This window comes from Mytilus californianus, unplaced genomic scaffold (assembly GCF_021869535.1).
Source record: "Mytilus californianus isolate M0D057914Y unplaced genomic scaffold, xbMytCali1.0.p SCAF_6, whole genome shotgun sequence".
NCBI classification, from domain to species: Eukaryota; Metazoa; Mollusca; class Bivalvia; order Mytilida; family Mytilidae; genus Mytilus; species Mytilus californianus.
Genome location: NW_026262712.1, coordinates 15,965,064 through 15,975,475, shown reverse-complemented (window position 1 = coordinate 15,975,475; position 10,412 = coordinate 15,965,064). Strand labels below are relative to the sequence as shown.

The 10,412-nt window shown below is 31.7% G+C and overlaps 1 long non-coding RNA gene across 1 annotated transcript; it reads right to left on the bottom strand.

Annotated features, from left to right (window-relative positions):
- Positions 1-2,657: 2,657 nt before the first annotated feature.
- Positions 2,658-9,692, bottom strand: LOC127705912 (uncharacterized). Its single transcript, XR_007984103.1, has 3 exons — positions 9,353-9,692; positions 7,650-7,755; positions 2,658-4,907 (listed from the first exon to the last, which is right to left on the bottom strand). It is a non-coding gene; the product is annotated as an uncharacterized LOC127705912 (long non-coding RNA).
- Positions 9,693-10,412: the final 720 nt, after the last annotated feature.

Here is a 10,412-nt window from a genome sequence, read left to right as displayed (position 1 = left end):
AAAAATTGAAAATTTTGACGATCGTAGGTCGTAGTAGAAGCGTAGTGAGAGCGCAGTTAGGTCGTGGTGATCGCAAAGGTCTCTGTACCATCGTAGCGACAGCGAAGCGAAAGCGTGATTCTAGTCGGGGAGACTGCGCTACGATCTCACAGCGACTTTACTACGACTTCACTGCGACCATCACTTTCTTACTGAGACCCAAACACGCTTCCACTACGACTATACCACGTTTATACCACGCTTATACTACGCTGTTCGAGACCATAGTACGATTTTAGCACGCCCATGCCGTCCTTATCACGCTGTTCTTACGACCCGACTACATTCATACTACGATCATCATGCTCATTGTAATATAAAATTTATAAAAGCTCTCCAGCTTTTGTTTGTCTGTATGTTATTTGGACCTCTTGCCCTTATCTCCAACGGCTCAATCATTCGTGACACATCTCTGCCATCCCTACTATCGTTCACTAAAGCATCGTCATTTGATCTTGATGGACCAGCAATAAGTTGTGATTCAGGTTGGATTGGTCGGTCCGACATCTCTACTGGATCAGGATTCGTTACTATCAGATCTCCTTCTGCCTCTACCTCAACCCTTACCCTTACGTAGATTTTGGTTGCATGACTGCGTTGTTTCCGAGAAACTCTACGTATCAACGAGAAATAAAAGGAATGATACAGTATTTATATGGAACACGATGTTGACGTTATTGCTGAGAGCGTAGTAAGATCGCGATATGAACGTGGTATGATCGTAGTATGGTCGTGGTAAGAGCGTGCTATAATCGCAGTAGAAGCGTGGTAAGATCGTGTTGTAATCGGATAAATCGTGGTATTGTCGTAGTGAGGACGTGATGAGCGTAGAAAGATCGTGATAATCGTAGTGAGGTCGCAGAATAAGCGTGATGAGAAGGTGGTATAATCGTAGCGGGATCGTTGTAGAAGCGTAATGAGGACGTAGTAGCAACGTGATTGAAACGAAAATTTTCATTTTCATGCCGCTCATACTGCGAGCTCGCCACGATCTGAAATTATTTTAGATCGCGGTGAGCGTGGTGCGATCGTGGTCTAGTGGGACTGTGGCTTAAGACATTCTATTATATCTTTTTCGAAATAAAAATATTCTTTTAAAAGTTTTCCAGTTTTGTAAAAAATAATAACTTTGGTTTTAGATAGATTGACCTCTACACACCATTTTACAGTACAAAATTTGGATAAACCATCAAGTCGTTTTTGAAGACCTGCCTTTGAACTAGACAAAAAATAACAAGATCATCTGCATACATGAGGCAGTCAATTCAGCGGCCATTTATATCAACAACATCTGGGGTTTCATTAAATGCATCCGGTAATTCATTTATAAAAATCTTGAAAAGGTTGGGATTCAAAATATCCCCTTGCTTTACTCCAATTTGGGAACAAAAATTAGGAATAAGCACATTGTCTATTTTAACACATAATTCACTTTTATTGTACATATCTCTCAGGATTGCATGGAAATTACCACCTATATTATGTTTAATAACATAACTAATACTTTAAACCAGAAAGAATTACTCTGGCTAACGCTTTTTTTGAAATCAACAAAGAAAGCATACAGTGTCACACCTTTCATACTTGTGTACTTATCCATTTATAGTTTTTAATACAAACATGTGATCCGATGTCCTACTTTTACTTGAAAAACCAATCTGACATGGATTTATTATATTATTTGTTTTTAAATACTTATCTAGCCTTTTGGTTAGTATTGAATTGAACAGTTTTCCTATACACATATCAATTGCAATACCTCTGTAGTTTTCCGGTTTAGATGGACCCTCACGCTTTAAAAATTGAAAACATATATGCTGATGACCATTTTTTTTTATATATTCCTGTAGAAAATACTTGATTTAAAAGTTTTTGAAATAATGGAGCCAAAATACTGGGATGCCATCTAAACCGACTGCCTTGTGATGTGATGTATGAACAAAAAAATGATTAATAAATCCATACGAAATTCCAATGAGCAAACTATTTTTTCATGATTTTGTAGTATAACGAAATCCGAGTTCTATATTTTGAAATGAAAATGATATTTATTCAAAATGTGATTAAATCTTGATATGTTACAAATTCTTAGAGGAATTAGACAGTTTTGTGCGCTTTCCATTGGTCAACGCATTGATCATGGAAAAGTCGTCCGCTTGGTCAGCTTGGTCAGGTAATTTCCACATAAAATTCAATTTTCATATTTTTCTCTCTCTCTATCAAGTACATGTATTAATAGAAAAACACAGGATATTTACTACGGGTATCCATCCATGACGCAAAATCAATACATGTACTTCACAAAAAAAAACACACACACAAAAAACACCGTCTGGTTCAACTTGTCAATTTTCTGATTTGTCAAAATTCAAGGGTTGAACTGAGTAGATATATTATTCATAATTATAGAATACAATTTAACATTCAACATTGTATGCAATGCGCATTTTATTTAAAATGGATGAAAACGTCAACACAGAATATATTCATATTAATGACCCCATTAATATGATCAACTTACAAAAAATAAAATAGCATTGTACGGTGATAATTTTTTGAGTGACTGAATTCAGTCACCTGATTGCATCTTTATATCACATAATTCAATAAGTACAATAGAAAGTAACATTACCATTTTATTCGTAAAATATCTATCAAATACATTTGTACTTGTTGCTTCTTAACTAAAACCTATTACTGTTAATTCAGATGAAACAGAATTCGGATTATAGATTAATACAAGCAACATATAACAGGATAACAGCTAAATGAAATTAACTCTTTATCCTGTTCATTATTTTCACAAAATGTTGACTGAATTCAGTCACACAGCATTTGATAGAAGCTACAAGAAATTGTACTAAATTAGAGTGTTTTCTAAGACTTAAATTACACCAAGTGTGATTACATAGTATACACATCTATAATACAGATGACTGAATTCAGTCAATACAAATTCAGGAAATATTTGTTGAAAAGACCAATTCTGCAGCAGTAAAAAAAATATAATGACTGAATTCAGTCACAAAATTAGGTTTACACATTTATATTCACTAGAGCATCAACTCATAGCAATGTGTATTGCTGTTTAGTTCAGTCAGAAGGGGAATAATTTAGGGATGTCACTAGTAACCATTTATAAAAAGACACTGGAAATTATTTCCATGGCGATTATCCCTCCCCAATCACTGTCTATTGATTTCGAAAATGCATATAGTTAGTTTACAGGTTTATGTTTGTGATTTGGTCAGTTTAAGGCTGAACATTAACGGTTATTACATTAGATGTGCAGTTGTACTAGATTTTGCACATCTCATCTCCATAATGATTATTTTCCCTCCCCCAGTCATGATTCGTTGACTTTGAAACTTTTACATAGGGTCAATTTCTATACTTTAATATATCAGAATACTGATGAAAAATGGGTAAGTAGTCATTTAAGTATTGTAATTTAAATTTCAACATTTGCATAATATATATCTATCAAAATTGCACACAGGTGATTCATATCTCTGTATATATTGATTGGTTACTAATACTTGCCATCAAAATTAAGTGAATTTTTGAAAGCTGTTGTTTTAAAATGATACTGTACTAAATAAATGCTTATTCTTATGGTGTGCTGTTACACACACTGTCCCAGCTAGGAGAGGGTTGAGCGATCACAAACATGTTTCACCCTGCCACCTCCGTTATGTGACTGTCCCAAGTCAGGAGCCCGTTGTTCAGTGGTTGTTGTTGGTTCATGTCTGTCATATTTTTTTTCGTAAATTGTAATAAATTAGACCGTTATTCTTCTCAGTTGAATTGGTGTTTAATGTCGGGGTCTTTTATAGATGACCATACAGTATGGATTTTTCTCATGTCGTTGAAGGTCGTATGCCTACGGTTACATCATTTGAACTTTCGTGGAAAGCTGTCTCAATGGTAATCAAATCAAATAGTTCCAAACTTTCCAAATTTTTTTTTAATTATTTATAATTTTATTAAAATGAATAAAAGCAACCTTTGGATGAACTTCACCTTATTACATATTAATTTTTAATTAAAAGGGTTTTTCATTGTTTAAGAAAAAAAAATCAAGCACAATTAACTGTTAAGTTTCATTGGTAAGAACACAATTTGCAATTTCACCAAAATACAAAAAACACAAAATACAATGAAAGCCAGAATATACCATATGAAATGTGACAATGTTTTAAATGTAGTGTGTAACAACTAGAAGCATCAAGAAGTCTGACTTTCTCACTTAGAAAGGTTTAAAAAAATTGATAAAAACATTGCGAAAAAATGAAAATAAAATGAAGTGAAATCAATTTCAACATTTTTATTTAATGTCTGGATAATATTATTTATTCAATGTAAATCCAGTAAAAACAATTGTTGTCACTTCATAAATTTAAAAAAGCTTGATTTTTTTTCAAGCGAAAAGCGGTTAAAAACTGGATCGCACTTGAGACTTACATGTTCATCTTTTAATAATGTTTTGTAGATCATCACAGTATTTAAAGTTAAAAAAAAACTGTTTCACAAAAATAGAGATTGTCTAAATTCAACATTGTGATATGTATCATTTTGAAATTTCTTCTTTCAACTATCCCATATTAATTTCAATTGTGCTGGCATTTTGTAAAGATTAACATTATCCCACTTAAAAGCGACAAGAATGTGTACAGTTGTTGTTTGTTCAAGATTTTGGAATCAATGTACCAGTCTGCTACTCCTGTCCAAAATATCCATTAAACCAATCGAATGTGTTGCTGTCACTTTTGTTACTTCTATCCATGGTAAATTCTCCAGACTGTCTGGTCTGATCAATATCCATTGTTCTGCTTGAAGATGCTGTGGGTACTCATAGAAAGTAAAATCTAAAAAAGAAAACAAATTATTCTAATGATCTATTTCCGAAAAAAAAGATGATTTAGATAGTGAGGATAATACCATTCTTTGTAAATGCATTTCTATTCAGAGTAACGGTACATGTTGCTTCATTTTTTTTTAATTACGTTACTTGTAAAAACACCTTATTTCATAAAAGCATATATTTTTTTTAATTTTAAAGTTTAGTTTAATTACATCAAATACCAGAAACAGTTGATGATTTTAACTATTGCTATATGTTCAACAGTTAGCCGGATTTGTTGAATAGCATCAGACAAAGGACATGGTACAAGATAAGGGACTTATATTTTGGCAGAATATTTTACTTAAATTCTTAATTTTCCTTTTAAATTGAGGAAATGCCAAATTAAAAACTACTATTTTTCGGTCAGTGTCATCACAATCCATCAAAGTTATACACTCTTATGAAGAAAAACCTTAATTTTGAATAAACAATTTTTGACTAATTTAAACAGGGTGTTTATAAAGGTATTGGCAGCATGAATGGACAACCATATGTTTTGTAATAGTGTGAATTTGAACCATATATATAATTTGATAAGTTTGTATTACTCTTAGTATGTGACCAATATTATTCAGATAAAAAGGCCTATAAATGCATAAATACAAGCAATCTGGCTACAATGCATGTATTAAATATTCATTTTTTTTAAACTAAAATTTCGAGAGAAAAAATATGTAGTCTTTTCAAATTTGCCTTTTTAAGAAATGAATATAAGTCTTTGATTGCATATTGAAAAATTTGACATAAGGACCAAATATAGGACTTCTTGATCCTACTTCTTTCAAGAGGTCACATGTGCCATTTCAAAAGACGTTTATTTTTAAAGAATATTGACCTAATACATGTAATATTCATACTTGATATCTTAAACATATTGCTGGTATAAACCTTTGATATAAGTTTCATAAAATTCTGGCAAGAATTGAACAAATGAGAGCGCTAACAATGCAATTTTCCATATGATTAATATTTCCAAGGGCAATTGATTGGCACTGATTTTCGAACTCGTCCAAAACATTGCTAATATTTACCTATAGTATAAATTTTCAAAACTCTGGCAAGAATTGTTCACATTAGAGCATTCATTTGGCAATTTTCACCATAATTAATATTTCTAAGGGAATAACTCTTTAAAAATAATTGAAAGGCACGGTTTTTTAAATTCGTTCAAGAAATTGCTAATTTAAAACTATGAAATAAGTCTCATAAAAATCTGGCATGAATTGTACACGTGACAGCGCTTAGTAGATGGGACGGAAGGACGGACGCCAATATTTCTATGTCCCCCCGCAACGCGTTGCACCGGGGGAAAATATAGTCAATGTAAGTGTATATTAATTGTTGGATCACAATAAATTTCTAACTGTACTACTTGAAATGATTTACCACAAACTGGTATATCGATAAGGATCGCTTTACCAGAAGCTCTGGAAAGGTATTTTTAAATCTAATTTAAATGCTGGAAACCCTTGATACATATTTGATGATAAAGTTTAGGAAAACTCAGTTTTTAAGAAGTCTAGGTCCGATGTTAGAATAGGTAACAGAAGAAACTTAACAAAAGGACAATGATACAGCAATTAACAAAGGACTACTAGCAGTTACTGACATGCCTGTTCCAGACCTCAATTATATGAAAATCAAGATTAGGAATTTAGTATCATACCATCATAAAATATACAAGAAGAACCTAACATGCATTTCTTTACTTTTTGTGTGTCTATGATTGTTTAAAAAATAAGGAGATGTGGTATGATTGCAAATATGACAACTATCTACCAAAGTTCAAATGAAGTGGATGTAGGCAATTATAGGTAACTGTACGGCCTTCAACAACGAGAAAAACCCATACTGTATGGCTATATAGTACCGTAATAGTCGGCTATTAAAGGACCGACATGAAAATATAAAGCTATTCAAAAATATAAAGCTATTCAATTGACATAACTAACGGCCTAATTTATAACAAAACAATTTACGAAAAACAAATATGACAGCTGTGAACCAACGACAACTACTGAACTACAGGCTTGATTTTTTTTTCAAAATAGTTATATAAAAACTAGAAACCTATTAAAAAGAATATGAAAGTTCTTCACACACACATAAAGATTCTAACATCAACCTCAGTTGGTCTCTGTTGGATACTTGTCTTACATATCTATATTCAAACTGTATCTTCTGGGCTTTTTTTTAATAGTAAGTTTAAACAGTCAGGGGAATTTTTGAAATAATCACTTATAAATAGAAAAAAATATCAACTTAATTGGGGTCTGAAGCCTTGATAAAAAAATAATTTTGTATTTTGTATTTTGTAGTTTTACTAAAATTTTAAACATACAGGTTTATATTATATCTTATTATGAGTAAAATTGAAAAAAAGAAACCTCTTTAAAATGATTCTTTGAAATAAAATAGAATTATGATATATATTTATACAAGTGATTTTCATGTCATTATCCCAGATTCAGTACAAGGTCATCACCTGACATGACCGGTCATCCTTTAAACACAGATGTTGCTTCTGATAATTTTAGCAAACGTGATTAGTCCCTGGATCATTAGTATATATCTAAAGTTACATAATATTCAAATGTTACTGAACCAGTGATTTAAGATATCACTCATTTAAGTAATTCCCCTGATTGTTAACGGTGATAAATTGATGTTATAAAAAGGAAATTTGACAAATTTATAACCTCACCTTTTTCTTTTATTTTCTTTATTTGAGGAGCACTGTTGATAATTCGAATACACTGCACCCAGGCCACTATTAGAACTTTGAGTTTTTCTTTTCTTTGGTGATTCATCTGTTTTAATACAAATTATACACAGTTTTAAACAATGCTTAAAAATTAGTTAGAACAGTGCATACAAAAATAAGGGTATATAGGTCATTATCAGAGTGAATGAGAGTACCTTATGGTGCATTTTCAATAAGTTTTCCAAAAACGAGTTGACCCTGGGAGATTATAACGTACAACCACGTATAAAAATATGAAGAGCAAAATATCTTAAAATTGAAAAGTGTCAAGTCTTAATTTACTTTTAAGTTGTTTTGAAGTACATGTATACATAACCAATAAGGATAGGCAGTGGAAATAAAGAAACTTTTCAGTATTAATTTACCCACAATAATGCTTATTATATCTGTACACTTATCATATTGACCACTACTGATTTAAGCACTAGAGGGATATAAGTTTGCACAAAACTGGCACACAAGTGGCAGTAAGCTTTAACAATTAAACTAAATAAAAGTTATGGCTACTGGATCAAGGCAAATAAATAACCTAACAAATATAAATGTTGCCCAATTTCCTTTATAACATCAAGCAGCCATAACTTTCATTTAGTTTAAATTAGATAATGGTTTACTTTTACAAATGGTGACTTGGATGGAGAGTTGTCTCATTGGCACGCATACCAAATCTTCTTATATCTATTGACTGAGGTCTTAAAACTTTGCAAATAGCATTCTCCGCAGACATATGCAATTATATAAAACATTCCAAACTGTTTTAATAACGGTCAGAAAGTAATAAAATTTGACACTTATGCTACTAAGATATCATGCTAAATAAATGTAAAGTTTCATTAGAAATACCAACATTTTGGTGTCTAATAGGCTTCAGACCACAATTAATTCCCCTTGTTCGTGGAATATAGTTCCCAAGTATTAAATTGGGTGTTTCTTGCGAACTATTCTGACTACTGTTTTGTTTGAGATGTTTACTTTTCAAGTGGTCCTATCAGTATCATATTACTATCCCTAAGAACTAAGTTAGTCATTATTCATGTTGATGGTCAATATAACAAGGATATATAACTAAAATACTAATATACATCCTTGATAAAATGAATCATGCCAAAGGAATAAAGTTAAAATAAATTTCCCCATCAAAAAGTGAGTATCGAGTTATTACTCACTTTTTTTACTCGATACTCACTGTTTTACTCGATACTCACTTTTGACAACTCGATACTCACTTTTTTAACTCGACACTTGGTCTCTACTAAAAGTAAATCTCGTCAATAGAACTATGAAAATTTCAATCGAATAATATTTGCCAGTATTGACAACTTGATGAGTATTATGATATGTGTGTAACTTAGAATTCTGCAACATCTCAAAATCCGAAGTGATCACATAGATGAATAAAGAAATGTTAAAAAAAAAATGGGAATGTTTGGCTACTCAAGACAAAACAATCCCGAATTAACTGTATACCTCCATTTCTTATTCATTAACATATACCATAACATAAAAATATGACAAACATTTTTGTATTCTAAATGAACTTGGGCAAACCTCGGTTTTTCATATTCATATTCAGAAATCACATTTTAAATATCAATGAATTTTTTTCTCTTCATATTTTCTATGGATTAAAAAGTATATCTTACCAGAACTCTCCGGCATAAGTAAGCTTCGGACTCTTCTTCCTTGAAAACGAAATTCCATTCAGCTTATTTTCATTTCTAGGGGACTCCATCTTTCTCTTTCTTTGACCAAAGTACGCAACAGAATGACCTCGTTTACTGGTTGTGATAACAAAACACGCGCCTATATGGATATGACATAATCCCCCACTGGCCACAGCATAATCCTCGATTATTAGTGTATCGCGGAAGTTCTACAACTTTAAAGACGTAAGACATTTAAATGCATATTTTGTCCAAATTTCTACTTGCATTTTTCAGATTATTATATTTGAAAAAAATTTCATGAACAAAAATCTAATTTATACTCCCAGTTTTCTAAAAGCAGACTAAAACAGATTTTGTTTGACTCAAATCAGCTGCAACAGCATCAAAACAAAGAACAAGGAAGGTCATGATGTAACTTCAAAGCAATCCCACCTCAGGATATCACTTACTAATGACTGCTGACCAGACAGAATAAATGATCTTTAACCTAGATCAAGCTACTTAAATTAAATAACAGAACTATAGTGTAAAATTTATCATGAAAAATCAGTACTATAATCGGGGGAAAATCACTTTCTGCCGTACTCGGTTATAGGTAGTGTAAGAATAACCATAGAAGTATTCAATATAATCACTGCCTGATAATACTTCCATGTTATTACTGTGTCTTGGGTCATTCAGAAGGATATAACACACACTGTTTCATTAAGATTAGCATCCCCATGATAGTACTTATAATCAGATGATTAGAAACATGTTTATTGCCCACTGGATATAACCCTCTTGGTTCTATCATTATTGTCATATGGTGGTCATTATTCTCGAAATATCATATTTGTTGAAAGTATATTATATTTAAATCAAATGTTACCGTAAATTCATATTATCAAATAACTTCTTTTCACTGTTAAACTGCAAAGTTTTATGCAGCGTAATATTCTCAACTTTTTTTTTGGAGAGATTTAATTTCATCTTCAGACTGAAATGCAGTTTTAAAACTTTACTTGGCAGAAAGTCTATTGAAAATAAATCAAGT